Source organism: Ailuropoda melanoleuca, chromosome 7, assembly GCF_002007445.2.
Source record: "Ailuropoda melanoleuca isolate Jingjing chromosome 7, ASM200744v2, whole genome shotgun sequence".
In the NCBI taxonomy this organism is placed as follows: domain Eukaryota; kingdom Metazoa; phylum Chordata; class Mammalia; order Carnivora; family Ursidae; genus Ailuropoda; species Ailuropoda melanoleuca.
The window spans coordinates 111458853-111474152 of record NC_048224.1 but is presented as its reverse complement, the minus strand read 5'-3'; the positions used below and the strand labels follow the sequence as shown (position 1 = coordinate 111474152).

At 40.9% G+C, this 15300-nt stretch overlaps 1 protein-coding gene across 2 annotated transcripts in view; it reads right to left on the bottom strand.

Annotated features, from left to right (window-relative positions):
- The window catches only part of SCEL (sciellin), a 187665-nt gene that overhangs the window by 155787 nt on the left and 16578 nt on the right, over positions 1-15300 (bottom strand). Inside the window, exons 1-2 of one of the 2 annotated variants that reach the window (XM_034665333.1) lie at positions 14219-14321; positions 9440-9710 (exon numbers count right to left, since the gene is read on the bottom strand). The gene's annotated coding sequence lies outside the window, so the exon portion shown is untranslated. Of the gene's footprint in view, positions 1-9439; positions 9711-14218; positions 14322-15300 lie in introns of those variants that run through there. The other variant, XM_034665334.1, reaches the window with a different exon arrangement.

The following is a 15300-nucleotide window of genomic DNA, read 5'->3' as shown; positions in this document are numbered from 1 at the left end:
TTACCAGTGCATAGGCTCTGACATGTGGCAGGCAATCTATATACATTGTTTGAATAGGGGTGCCTCCATGGCTCAGTCTGGTTAAGTGACCGACTCTTGGTTTCAGCTCAGGTAATGATCTCATGGGTCGTGAGATCAAGCCCCATGTCAGGCTCCACACTCAGCCGGGAATCTGCTTGAGAGTCTCTCTCTCTGCCCCTCTCCATACTTGTGTGCATGCTCTCCCTCTCTCTCTCAAATAAAAAAATAAATCTTTAAAAAATTGTTTGAAAGGTGAATGAATGTATGATATTTTAAAAACCACTAGGAGGGCGAGGGGTTTCCACTAGGCAAGTCTTATCATAATAACCCTTACTCCACGTGGCGGAAAGTCAACAAAAGGATTTTGTGGTTGCTGAGAGTTTTCATTCCAATCATAAAACCAGGAAATGAGTAAAGTAACAGAGATGAGCTCAGGTTCCTTTGCGGTAGATTGAATTCAAAATCCCTCTTATTACCTGACCCCCATAGACCCTCACTCTGACTGGTCACAATGGGGTTTTTGATCCCCCGGGACTAGTGTGAGTTCAGAGCACCTATTGTGCTATACCTGAAAGATCCAAGCATTTCCCTCTCCCAGTGCAGAGCCATTCCCATAGCTGACGGTCCCTTGGCTAAAGGCTAGAAGAAATGCACACTTGTAATATCATCACAGAATTCTTTTTCAAGAGTACCTAGGCTTCCTTTTCATGTCCAAAATTTAAGTTTAGATATTGGATAAAAGACCAAGACTTTTTTTTTTTTTTAAGTCATCATTCAAATTGGGCCTTTGGTTGATATACCTAGAATTTGGGGATTTCGGTTGTTGTTGGTGTTGTTTTAGAAATCAAATGTTTTCTTGCTGGGCTGTACATATGTTTTATTTCTAGAGTACTCATGATTGATCAACAAATAGCAAAGATCTCTGGGGGTCAGACCATTGTGAATTGCCCACTGACTCATCTCTTCTTCCGCACCACCCGCCCAAACCCCAACGGTCTCCAATGTTAACATCCTGATATGTGACTTCTGCCACCCTGGGATTCTAATTCCCCACTGAAATCAGAGTTCACTTTGACTGTATCTCCTCTCACTGAACTGTAGGTCCACAAAGAAGAGACTCCACAGACATTTCCTAAAATACTGGAATTCTCCTCATCAATGAATTTCTTAATGCATGACTCAGGGAGGCCTTGGAGCCACAGCCAGGAGTTAAGGGAATTGACTGAACAAAAAAAAATTCCCTCTCATTTCCCTGCATCTCTAAATCTTTTAATTTCTTCCTCTATATTACACAAGAAATGTCTAGGCCACTGTTGAATCCAAGTTCATCAGCAAACTACAAAAAGTAACTAAAATCCAACCCCAGTTGAATATAGAATTACATATAGGTGCATGTACACATATTGACATATTCTTCTTGATCTAAATCACATTCTTCCATCCTTGGTCAACAATCTTCAAAATTCATTCCCCCGTGTATCATCCACCCAGAGTTTTGCAAATATAAGTTAATAAAAGCATGCAATTCCATTGGGTTGACTTTTTAATAGGCCCTGGGGCATGCTTATGCTGGGAGTGGTGTATGGGGCACAGTGCAGTGGCCTTTGATGATTTGAACATTGAGCAACGCAATGCTTCTCACACATCTCCACCCCATGTTAAAAGCTCTCCTTAGCACCCTGTTAGTTAAAATAGAAATTTCCATGTAAGAGACTGGAGAAAGGTATAAACTGATGTAAGCAACCTGGAGCATTAATCTTTGAGTGTAGGTTCCAATCATCTCAGCTCTGTGGCTGAAAGAGATTACACATTTCTATCTTAGGAAGTGACTAGTTTTCAGTTGATGCCTTGAGCTGAGAGCTAAAGACATAGAGTGTCATTTTCTTCTCTTTAACTGTCCACTGTCATACCCCCCCAGTCCTTGGATTCCTCACACCCCTCAACTGCCTTCTTTGAGCAATTACCTTGCCTCACAAACCAGCCTTCAATGGGACTGTCACTCAAGGGGATAACAGGTGATAATTTGATTAGCTGGGTTTTTTTCACTAATTTCAGTGTCTTCACAGGTTCATTTCTTAACATCAGCTTGATTTTCACTTTCTTTTACCACCTCCAAGGACAGGTAACAAACTCTACGTTCCCCCCTGATTTTTCTGAAGGTCTATGGGCTGCAGTCTCCCCTGGAACAACTTTCAATAACAGGGCTTTTGGATGCAAATAAAAGAACCCAACCCCAGCTAATTAAAGCAGAAATGGAAATTATTTCAAAGATACTAGATAGCTCACATACTTTCTGCAAGGGCTAAAGAAGCGAACTTAGGGATTTTACAGCCAGAAACAATCTCCGAAAGCAAACCACAAGACTTGTCAAATAAAGACAGCCTGAAGCTCCTGCCAGGTACAGACACCACAGCACATTTGAGCAGCCTCAATGATCAGAAACTGCTGCCTAGGGAGCTGCTCCCACTGTTCCCCTCGGGAACCAAGTGTGCCTGTGTATGCTGTCTCCAACCCCATATGTTGTCCAAATATATTCTGGATGGTCCTTGCTTCTTGGCATCACTAGTTACTGATTCACAGTCTGGAGAGCAGATGGATCTGATTAACAGAGCCTAGATCCATGCCCCAACTGCAAGGATTCTAGAAAGGTGAGTGTTAGAAGATAAGGGAGGGACATTAAAGTATCCCACAAACTGATAAGGCGCTTTGAGACTGGAAAACCAAGTAGGTGACTCCATACAATTCACACAGAGTTTTATGCAGGGTAACTTACTGATCAGGGATAGGGCAGGCAACAATCCAGCTGCTGCACAGCAGTTCTCAGGGAAGTCCAGACCTTAGTCTACAAATTTTATAGAGCAAGGGGATGGGGTTGAGGAGAGTGGGCTGTAGTAAGATCAAAGGGTTTGCATGCAGCTAATTGACAGCTAACCTTTAATTAGATCTTGTGGCACCACCTGTGCATCAGGAAAGGGAAAGACTATGTTATCTCTTAACAGATTCATGGGAGGCCAAAGCAAGCCTCTCCCCATCCCAGCCTGGGCAGGCATTTCTAAGGTGTGTGTATTAATCTCCAAGTGAAGAACATGCAGCCCCACAAGAGGTCATTGAGTGAACATGAGCAAAGTGGACAGCCACAAATGGGGTCAGTATTGTCAGCACTACGACAGTGAGTTCTGGCAAAGCATCATAAGGGAGAACATTTCCCAAACATAGAATATGGGTTCTGATGCTTGGATGGACAAAACCAAAATGGATAAAGGTAAGAAACGGCAGGGGCTAAGGTGACACAATTGGGAGGTAACTTGAGATTAGTGACCATGTTTTATATTATTTTTATTTCCCCACGGCATTATACCCACACAAACACATACAAATGTGTGCGCGCACACACACACACACACACACACACACACACACTAAATGAACTAACATCCCAGATCTTATAAGTCAAAATGAAAGATAGCCATGCTGCATCCCGTAGCAGTGAATCAAAGAATACATGAGTACAGGGTACATCACATTGACCTTGAAGTGGGCTCCTAGACGGCCGCAATTGATTGCTGCATGGTCACAGGTGTCTTATTCTGCATTATACCTGGCTCTAAGGGCCCACTGAACATAAAAGATAAAAAAATAGGTAATCACTATCATAAGCAACTCAACTAAAAGTTTCATCTGAAACAAGTCAATTCAAGGAGAAATACATGGTGGTATCTAGAAATAATATGATAGTAGCAAAAAGGTAATATATTTCTTGTACAAGTCAAAAAAAAGGAGTCACACCAATAAAACTAATTTCAGTTAATAAAAATGTGACGAGAAATATTTTTTAAACACATACAGTTTTTAAGATTTCTTTGCAGTACTGAGGAGTACTCTTGCTAGATTAACTCCTAAAGTATAAACCTGACCATTTCACTATTTTCCCCAAATTCCTCATAGATTCTCAAAATAGACCCTAGACCTGTGGAATGGAGATTATACATGAAGAACAGGTCAATAAAACCTGATTTAAAATATTTTTTAAATTCCATCTCCACTTACCCAGTGGTTAGAAAATAAAGCTTTTCTACTGTCTCTACCAAATATTAATGATTCTATAATGATTCAACTAAGGCGAGGAAATATAGACTCCTATTTCTGTTCCCCCAGGATGGCCTTAGCAAATCATTTGACCTTACTAAGTTCAGTTTCCACACTTGCAAAATGAAGAAACTGGACAAGATTCTTTCCATCCCTGAAAGATTGTCAGCTCTACTTGGCCAAAGTCTACTTGCCCATGCTCCACCCCCACCTAAAGCAGGTTTCATTTCCATTTGGCTTGATTGATCAAGGTAATCATCCAAAGGAGATAAAACACAAATTGTAAAGTTGCCAATTCTGAGTCACGAAAGCAAAAAATAATCTAATTGTTCAGAATTTCCATAATGCTTTATTATATTTTCAAAGTGTTTAGCCATTTATCAACACAAATCATAGTTGCAAACATGAAAGACCCAGAAATGAAGGAAACCATCATTGACAAAATTTACCTAGCAATTCCAAAACAGAGAAAATGACATTTAAAAATTGTGAGTGAATGATCCCATGGGTGCCTGGGCAAGCCACATGCATTGTGGGTACTGGGTTGTATAACAGAACACTTGAATGGGAGAGAGAGGCCACAATCTGGATTAAGCCTTACTTCTTGGGTCCTCATCGCCTCCTTGTCCTACTCACCCTGGCTCATCTGGAGCTGGGATGATGACAGTTACTCTCCCACCTGACACCCAGGGACCACTATTCTAACACTACCATATATCTCTCCTTATTACAATTAGATACAATTACAATTAGATACAATTCTACACTCCCCGAGCATTTGTTATGCATGCCAATGTTTCATGTAACCCCCAAGCAAATTAATAATTGAAATCTTCCCCCCTCATCCGTATCACCTCTCTGGCCTCTGCTCTCTCCCTTGTTCTGCTCCCGTCCCACTGATCCCTCTGCCCCCAAGGGTTCTCCGCTCCCTCTGAGTGGCTGCTCAGGTCATGAGATCAGGGTTCTGGGATCGAGCCCCACGTCGGGCTCCCTCCTCAGCAGGGAGTCTGTTTCTCCCACTTCCTCTGCTCCTCCCCCCACTTGTGCTCTCTCTCTCTTCTGGGGAATCTTCTACTGTGTAGACACGGGCCTGGAACCCACATCCTACACAGTAGCCAATGAGCCAGTATTCTCTCTCCCTGACTAGCCTGGCTATGGAGCAAGTATGTCACTTGGCCTTGGCTAGTCGGACAAGTACAGGGACAGCTGAAGACCACCCCTACCAAAGGAGCAGCAGTGGAGGCAGCAGGCTGAACATACTGCTCCTCACGTATAACTTTGCTGTGTTCCCCACTGCAGACCTCTTCAGAGCACCTGGGTTCCTGCCTCCTCTCTAAACCAGGTCTTCTAGGTCCCTATAGATATCTGAGCCACAGACACCCTTCCAGCAAATATTCTGTTGAGGTTAAATTAGCCAGAATCATTTTCTATTGCTTGCAAACAGGAATCCAACCAGGACTCAGACACTATGTCGTTTTGGCTCTCACATATGAGCTGCCTTTGGCTACGGCCCTTACATCTGCTGCTTTGGCTACAGCCCCTCTCCATAATGCAATCCCTTGAAGCCAGGGGGGCAGTGCCACATAACTGAAAACATGGCAGCTTCTGTCAAAGAAGCCACCTGTGGCCTCTGTGTTCAGGAGGGAGCTGGGAGCTGTCACTTGGACTCCGATGGACCCTGAATCAATACCCTAAATCATACTCAGATGTATGCAAGAGAAGAGACAAAGGGGGAGCAAGGGCTCTGAGGAAACGGGAAGTGGAGGGACTGGTCCTGCAAAATCAGAAGAGTTTCTTCATCCCCAACCCCAACCCTGTTCCTGAGATTGCAAATGTAGGTGTGTTTATGGAGTGAAAGGAACTTTGAAGGATTTCTTGTTAATAGAGTCTGCTTCCTCCGTGAGGTAAGAGCCAAAGTAATCTGGTGATAGTGACTGTGGGGAGTTATGGGGTGGATTTGAAGAAAGGGATGAAAATTTGGAAAACCCACAATGAGAAACTGGAGAGGGGGCTTACTGGGAGCTGACCAAAGGACCGCTGAGCTGCTCTGACGCAACTGTTTGTATCTGCATTCACTAATAGCAATAAACTACTCCACAGGGAGTTTTTGAACGAGGATCCAGACAAAGGATAACAACAAGCTTTCCCTAAAACTTTTTCAGTGCAAAAACAGGGGCTTGGCAAAATCTAGCAAATTTCACAAAACAGAAAAACCTTTAACCTAGCTTCTCAATTTTGCAATTTTGCAGCTCAGGGACTTTTCAGAGTGAACTCCTTTGCCAGCCCGGAAGACAGTAATTACTGGAATAAAAAAAAAAAAAAAGTATGAAACAATAGAATTTTTTCCTTAAGGAATCTGGATTCTGTCTGATTCAGTTCTTTTTGAGATGAAAAAGTTGGTCCACTTTGTATGCAAAAGTATAAAAGAAAATATAGACCAAAGATGTTAGGGGCCTCTACAGAAATATTAAGTAGCGATAGTCATATTGACAAATTTATTCAAAGTGGCCATTATTATTGGAGGAAAATGCAGCCACCAAAGGGATCCTTGCTGAAATTCAATCAGACAGTGAAAAGCTCATCTCTAAAATCTAGAGAATAACATGGCTTGGGTGTGGTTATGTTTGATGATTCTGCACACGGAATTAAATCTTAGAATGCCCTGCCTGCTGGTCCTGGAAGCAACCGAACTGATACATAAATTGCAGACTGTGTCTTAGATTGCTAGTTAGATACATGAAGGAAAGATGTGCCTCTGACATGTTAGAAGAAAATGAACAATCGCTCTGCATCCGTTGGCATGTCCTAAAAGAAGACGGCATCTGGATAAAATTCAACGTGTAATTTTAGCTTTTGTCACATTTTGAATAAAAATAGTTGGCTGAACAACTACCTATTTAAATTATTGAAAGTGGGTGATTACAAATCAGCGTCCTGGCTGATAATTAGAGTGGCAGTAGAAATTATCCAGAGTATGAAGAGCTTGGATAGGATTCCAGAAGTAGTTTTCCCTTAAATTGAGTGGTGCAGACAAAAGCAGTTTGTTCTTCAAAAAATGAGTATTCTTACGCTATCACATTCATTGACGGAGGCTGCACAGACGTGGGTTAATTGACTTAACATTTCAGAGGTTTGGGGTTTTCAAACTGCAGCAAAGATGAAGCAAAATAGAGATTAAAATTCATCATTATTTTCTTGTTCTTTTCAAACACGAAAACATCACATTCTTAAAGGACAACTCCCCTCACCCAGGTTTTCATTTGAGACATGGTAAAGAAACAAAAAGATAAACTCTCTTTTTGACACATAATATGATTTAGAACAGCCACTAGAGGACAGTCAAAACACAGTCCTTAGATCAGTAGCTACAAATGAAAGGATTTTAAAAAGCATTTGATTGTTTAGAGAGAAAAAGATTGCTAGAGAGAGAGAGAGAGACAGAGACAGAGATAGAGATGGAGAGACAGAGAGACATCTTCTTGATCACATGAATGTAACAATGGGAAAAAGCAGTAAAAATGTCCCACAAGCCTGCCAGGAAGCCTGCCAGGATTTTTACTGGCACACATTTCCAGAACAGCGCAATGACAGCGTGCTGTCTGCCCCGTGCCTTGGGGACAAGAGTTGTAGGACAGTGATTCAGCACATATGACGTGATGAGGTCAGTTCCCCAACACACTCTGATTTCAAACACTGCCTCCAAAACAGCAGAAGATCAAGGATAACACCCAAAACACAAATCACTGGTGTCTGCCTTATGGAACATTCACAGGCAGCTGCAATGGTAGGTCATTCACTGTGTGTATGTGCTTTTAATGTAAGCGATGTCTCTTTAGATTCCAAAGTCGGAATGCCTACTTGTTTAAAAAATTCCCATGGCTCCATTTAACCCACGCTATTTGTGGGAGGTGAGGAAGAGATGACTCACATGATTGCTAAAACGCATGTGAAAATGCAGATAAAATGGTGACAGACATTGAAGCACTCAGCTTAGTCTTTAAAAATCTCTCCAAAAAGAGAATCGAGCTAGGAGTGAGGAAGGCATGAAGAAAAATTAATCCTATGCATTATGAAGATTCCCACACCTTAAAGCTAAGAAGTATTTTAAGGTCCTAGGCATCTGATATTTTCCATTATTGCCAGTCTATAATTTTTCTCTTAGGCATTCTAAATTAGAAAAATCTGTACACTATGATGTCACATTCAAGAAGCTTTCCAAATCAGGGGCTGCTGAATTAACCATGGAAATGTGGCTATAAATCTAGTTTGCAAATGTCAAAGGGAACTAAATCTTCTAGGCGTAAGTGAGATGAATAAAGACAGAAGTCAGGGCCAACACATTTTGATTTCCTGAAGCAGAGCTTGGCCAGCCGGTGTTAGGACTTCCGTGAACAGCACCCTGGCTCCTTGGAGGAAAAGGCTCTAAGCACTTTGAGCTGACTCAATGGGAAATAACTACATCCTTGTTCCTTCGGACTGAGAGACTAATCTAACTTGTTGACAGTAAAAGGGAGCAAGGGTGATACTTAGGTCTCAGATACTTAAATCTCCAACCATTTGTCTGAAATACAGCTGAGATTAATTTACTGAGCAAATTTACTTCCATTTTTGTAAGTAAATACTTATTTTTCATATGAATGCACAGAAAAACAAATCATTTAGCCTAACAAGACATTTTAGGATGAGTCTTCTCACCACGTTTTATTCAAATCTCCTCTCTCATCATTTATGTGACCCTGGGTTTGCCTTTCCTTTTCCTTTCATAAAGCAGATTTGCACAGGGGCAGTAGAATCAAGCATGTCTTAAATATTTGGCCCCTTGGGTTCACTGGAGTCATTCTACTTACTGTAAGAGACAGGGGAATTTGAATTAGTGATTCCTAAGATTCCTTAAGAGGCCTTCATACGCGGTAGTGGTTCTGAGCACCGAACGGTTTTCGCAGATCTGGTTCTACTACCGGCAAAGAACCTAGCCTGTAACTATGTAACTTACAGGACAGGTTGTGAAATAAATTAGTCATATACAAAGGTAAAAGGTCAGATCCTAATGTGCCTGCAAGTTTGAGATTTTTAAGCCCAGCTCAAATATGCAGGTTCCTCTCTGAAACTTCCCTAGTCTCACCAGGAAAGATATGTACTCCTTCAGTTCCTAATTGTATCTTTCATATGGCCCTGTCCATCTTATATTATAGTTACTGTACATTCCTAAAAAGCAGGGCTGTGTCTCACACATCACTCAATTGCCCTGATCGTCTTGCACGTTTGTAACTCAATAAATATTGACCAGAGAATGAGATTGCAAGGTAGAAGGTAAGCAAGAGATGGGACTCACCCAGCACATCTCCCTGGGCACTTTCCTTGTAAGGCAGTTTAATCTTCCATCCAGAGGCAAGGCCCAGAGTTCCATGGATGGTTCTCTTTGTTCCCAGGTGTCGGTGCTGCCTCAGGCCATGCCCTCCAGACACAGGAGCTGTTCGGCCTCCTTTGCGAAGGATAGTCAGCCTTGAGGTTCTTGAACTGCTGGACAATGTTAATTGATATTCCTCAAAAGGATGTATTGACTGGGTCGTGTCTTGCATAGCATCTCTCATGGTGGAGGTGCTCTGTACAGGAGGAAGGAATGGAAGAATGATTCTATGGGATGATATTAATCTCTAGTTTCTTATATATCATCAGAATTTTCCAAATCAAATCTGCCAGACTGCTGATGTAGGCCTCTTGCTGCTCTGCAGCCTCCCTGTCCCTTCCATCCTCACACTGTATGCCATTTGAATGAGTCATTTTGCTCCCAGGATGGTATTTTATAAAGTCGAATGTTTTAGGAAGAAGTTGGGTCCTTTGATCCTTAATCTGGTTTGTAGCTCTGTTTCTATTTATTCTCTCCAGGCTCTGCTCTTCTTCCCAAACCTCCTCCAGGTTTTGGTGTTTGTGAAATTGCTTGTTTTTTTATTATTTTTAATATGTGCTCCACCAGAACCCCATAGTACTCCTGTATGAGGGGCTAACGCTGACAGACCAGAGGCGGCGAGCTGATATAACCAAAAGAAAAGAAAAATAATTAAACCTGATGCCAAAACAAACACTGAAATAAAATTCTGCTTGTTTATTTTTTTCACAGTTGGGAGGAAAATCCCAAAATTTAATAGGTTCCATTGTTTAACAAAACAGTAGCAAAATGGTCATAAAAAAAGTGTGGGTGTGTTTATGTACTAAGTATGATTTGTCCTCCCTCCTCCCTCCCTCCCTTCTTTCTTTCTCACTCTTTCATTTGTTCTTTCATTCTTTAATGATAACACATGTAAGCAGATCAAACAAAGGAGCTTTTCTCCTTTTGAAAATATTAAAAATGAGATAAATGGGAAGGGTCAGATGTCCTGTAAAAATTGCAGAAGTGTGACTGAATTGTCGTCAGTGGATACTATAATATTCCTAATTGGTTTGCATGAGAAACACTTAATATATTGTCAGGGTCACAATTCCAGTATATCGACCATGTATATTTTAACTTTCAGTACAATCTCATACGTCTCAATTCATTTCCTTAACCCTGTCTGTCAAAATGTAATGGTTTCTCAAAGGTAAGAGTCTTTGAAGACTTTGTATATACCCTTTGCAGCAGCCATACTTTATCTTAACATTTTAGTTAGAGTCATTTGATTAATAGAAACAGAGGTTCACTCATGACATCTGTGCTAGCCGTGAGTTAGTTGTTCACCAAATGACTTTTCCTTTCTTTCCAAGTACACTGCTGGGTGACATGTCGTAGCCATTTTTCCAATTGGATGTAGCCTGTAACCGGGCGTTGGTCAGTGGAATACGAATAGAATGAACAGCATATGAATAGTCATATGCTACTTCCAGGCCTCACATACACAGTTTTCTCTTTTTTCCACTTGTACACATTCAATAGAGAAATCTAAGGATCAAGAAAAGGATCTAAAGCCTACATTGCTATTTGGAGGACAGCTGCCCAGTAAAGCCAGCCAGCTAGGCTAATATGAGTGACAAACTTTTATTTTGGATTTCCAATCCAGATTTCAAACTTTATAACTTTAATACTCTGTGTTATAGCAGTTGGCCTGTCCCAACCAATACATCAGTCTGAGAAAACTGATGTTATTCTAAAGATCTTCACAGACGGGAGCTGGAATGGGAAAACCAAGCTACTGGGAATTGCTGTCACTATAGAGACCTGCTGTTTTCTCTCTCTGTGTGTCACTCATTCTCAAAGCACCAGCCTAACATTAGATAGCCATGGCAAAGACATTGTTGTAAATATTCAATTCAAAAAACATTTAGTAAGCAAAACTATGTGCCAGAAACCAACATGAAGGCTCATCTTTAGTTAACCACTACATGGGAGTGGGAAGTGGTTCTTATGAGAGCCAGAAAACAATACAGCTTAATAAGACAAATAAAGGCTTTGGTAGGGGAAATAAACCAGGCACGAAGAAATGGGAGAGAAAGGGAGGAGGACACCAGAAGAAGGAGGTACAGAATGAAGGTAGGAAGCAGAGCTTGGAGGGCTTTCTTGAGGTACTCCAGAGGATTTTCAGGGGACCCTGAGGTCCAGCCCAGGAATGGGGAAGAAATAGTAACAAGCACCAATCTGACATCTGTTACCTTCAGCCTTCTATGCATTCTTCCCATCTTCTTTAATCTTTCCTCATAAATCTTATTTTCTAACCATGTAAAGATCATTTCATTCCCTTTGCTCTTTTAAAATAGGTAGGCTATTTCTTGGCTTTACTTTCCATTATAATCCCCTAAACTGTATTCAAGATAAAAGGCTAACCAGAGGAAGCACCTCCCCATACTTTACAAAGCCATGCTCCATAGTTATACCTCACGGTACACCCCAGGTATCTGGTGGGAAACTTGGAGGGACTTGAGTCAAACCAATCAAGCAATAGCAATTTCTGGATCAATTTTCGGCAATGGTGAAGAGCAGAACACCATGCAGAGTCTTGGATTTCTATGCAATACTTTTGGCAGGATATTAAAAAGAAAGAAAAATCCTGCCTTAATTATTGTGATTTTCTGTAGTTGGCTGCCACTGAGCAAGGTTGAGCAATTTATTTCTCTGAAGGGAACACCCATCTTTCTGGGAAAATTAAGGCACATTCCTTCCTAGAAAAGAAGGGAAAGACTAAGTGGCCTTTGGCAGAATTTTAAGACCTGTCTTAAAAAATGACATTTCACAATGATAACATGGTGTGGCAGTGAAAATCTTGATTTCACATTGCCCACTGTCTCCAAAAGATCCACAGTGCTTTTGCACATAAATCATTTCATCCAAAGATGCTTATTTTGGTAATAGCCTCACTTGTAGAGCCAGGTAGATTGGTCTGTTCAAGGCTTCCTGGGAAATATTGTAAGCTTAAAGCTGGTGCTTTTATTCAGGAAATAACCAGACAGAGGCTGGAATCATAATGTTATCCCTTTTGAGTCAAAGGGCCTTGAACAGACTAGGTTAACTGCCCTCTGCATCTGTGAAATGGGAGTAGGTTGTTAGACCACATTCCTTTCCCCTTCACACTTTTGATAATTATCATTCTCCCCAGTAGGTCAAGGTGGGTTCCCTTTGTTTCCATCCTCACCCTCAGTGGAGAGGGGTCTTTTAGCATAGTATTCAGAACTTTCCCGATCTCCCAATCTAAAGGAAACATTCAGTTCCCCACTACATTGCTCTGGTTTATTTTGTCCATAGAATTCATCATAACCTGAAATTATATTTTTAAAAATAATTTATTGGTTCACTCACCAAGCATTTGCACTCCCCCATACATACACACACATTAGAGCATAAGCCCCATATTTGTTTTTCATCACAGTATAGGACAGTAACTAGCACACAACAGGCATTTAATTAAGTGAATAAATCCAAGATGTGCTATGTGAAGTGATCAATATTAGCTTTTGTTGAACTTTATGGATGCTTCCCAAGAATAGGGGATACAATGCAAAGAGAACTTACTAACATAAGTAAAAGTAGTACATTGACAAAAAGTCAGGACTAAGGGAGAGGGCAGAGGATGACGTGGAAATGAAGATGAGACAGGAGGAGACAAGGGAGGAAGGACTCTGTGAGCCCCTGCTGACAGCAAAGTTGGCAGGGACCAGAGGCAACCAAGGAGAGCAGGACAGAAACATCTGCACTTTCCTTTGAACTTCGAGGATATTCCTAGTAGACATGCGTAAGCCTGGAGCTATTCTTGCTGGACTTCCTAGCCATTTGGAATGGAATGAGGTGTTACAACTGTGATACTTATGTCTAGTGGTGTTGTAAGGATTAAAGTGGGTTCATGTATGAAATACCGTAGTACCCTCATAAAGAGTACGCAGTGGCCTCAACTCCTTGGAACCCTTCTCTCCTGGGCATCTTCAGCATCTTCTCTCCCTGTCATTATTCCCCATCAGCATTCAGACATATGGTCATAGCTCCTATCTTTTGAATAATCTCTTCGCCCTTGCATTTATCTTTATTTATCTCTGTTTCTCTGTTCCCCCTCACAACTAAACTTCTGGAAAAAAACAAAAACAAACAAACAAACAAAAAACCCACCCCACCCCATTACTGACTGACCTACCACAATCTAGTTACAGAAAATGCTCTCACTAAGGCCACAAGTTACCCCCTTGTTGTCAAAAACAAGGAGCCATTCAGACTCTTTCTCTCCTACCTCTTTGCAGCATTCAACATTCTTGAGCACTTGGTTCTTAAAACCCTTTACTCTCGGATTTTTTGATACCACACTCACCGGGTTCCTCTCCTACTAGTCTGGTTGCTCCTTCTCATGCCCCATTGTTGATTTTTCCTCTTCTGCCTGATTTTTAAATGTTGAAATTCCCCAACAAGGCTGAAGGCCAGCGTCTGACCTTCTTCTCTGTCTTCATTCTTTAAGTATCCTCATCCATTCCTATGCTTTAAATCCATCTGTATCATAACTCCCAAATTAATAGCCTCCAAATTTATATCTCAGCTCCAGATCTGTGTATCCAAATGTCTACTTGACGTGTCCACTTGGATGTCCACTTGGACATCACAAACTTAATGTGTCTAAAATGGAATTCTTGCTGTCCCCTCACCCCAGCCCAGATCAATACCCACCTCTTCCAGTCTTCTTTGTCTTGGCAAGTGACACCTCCATTCACCCAGAAAATAGCAAGCCTCTCCCTCAACTGCTGTGGCCAATCCTGTACTAAGCCCTGCCAGTCTTCTCTCCAAATTAAATTTTGACTCCATCTCTTTCTCTTCATCTCCACTTCCTTCACTCTGCTCTTTTCTCCATCATCTCTCATCGGAAATGCTTTTTATTTTCTTTCAATTTTGCACAACTCCAATTCATTCTTTGAATTCCTTTTATATCCTAGAATGATAATTTAAAAATTAAATTTGATTATATCACTCCCCAGCAAATAGAGTAACATTTGTCTTTTCCATGGTCCATCCAGAAAAATCTAGCCTCTGCTGCTTCTAAAGCTGCATTTCGTCTTAATCTCTTATCCCTTGCCATGCACTAAGCATATAGTCTTTTTCTACCTTTCACATTTTCCTGTACCTATGTTCAACCTGTTTCCTCTAGATGGGATACTTCCCCATCCCCTTCACCTGTCTACTCCAGTAACTCTTCAGGTTTCCATTCAAATATTCCCTGATTCATTAACTTATATTAGACCTTCCCCCATTTTTTTCCTGAACTCTGTTCTTCTCTTTTATACAATCTAACATACTTTATAATTATATACCTATAATTATCTATTTCAATAGATATAACCTATGGTTGTCTATATCAATCTGAAATTATATATAGCATATATTTAATATGTGTATGATATACCGTATACAATATTACATACAATTTTATATCTGGTATATTTAAATGTATATAACATAAAGATACACAGATAGATAGAAGTATATCTGTAATTACATAGCTGTACATGTGATTGTTTCCCCAACTAGATAGTAGGAATTGTATGTTTTCCCCACAATTGTATATCCCACCCCTGACACAGTGCGTGACACAATATGCATACAATAAATATTTGTTTTGTGAAAGAATATCATTACTTAGTAGTAGTAACACAAATATGTGCAGTAGTATAGACCCAAATCCCTTTTCTTAGTCCCTTATAGCCAGAGGTGCTTGGGAATTCAGAAATGTTCTGATTTTTATGCATATATCACAT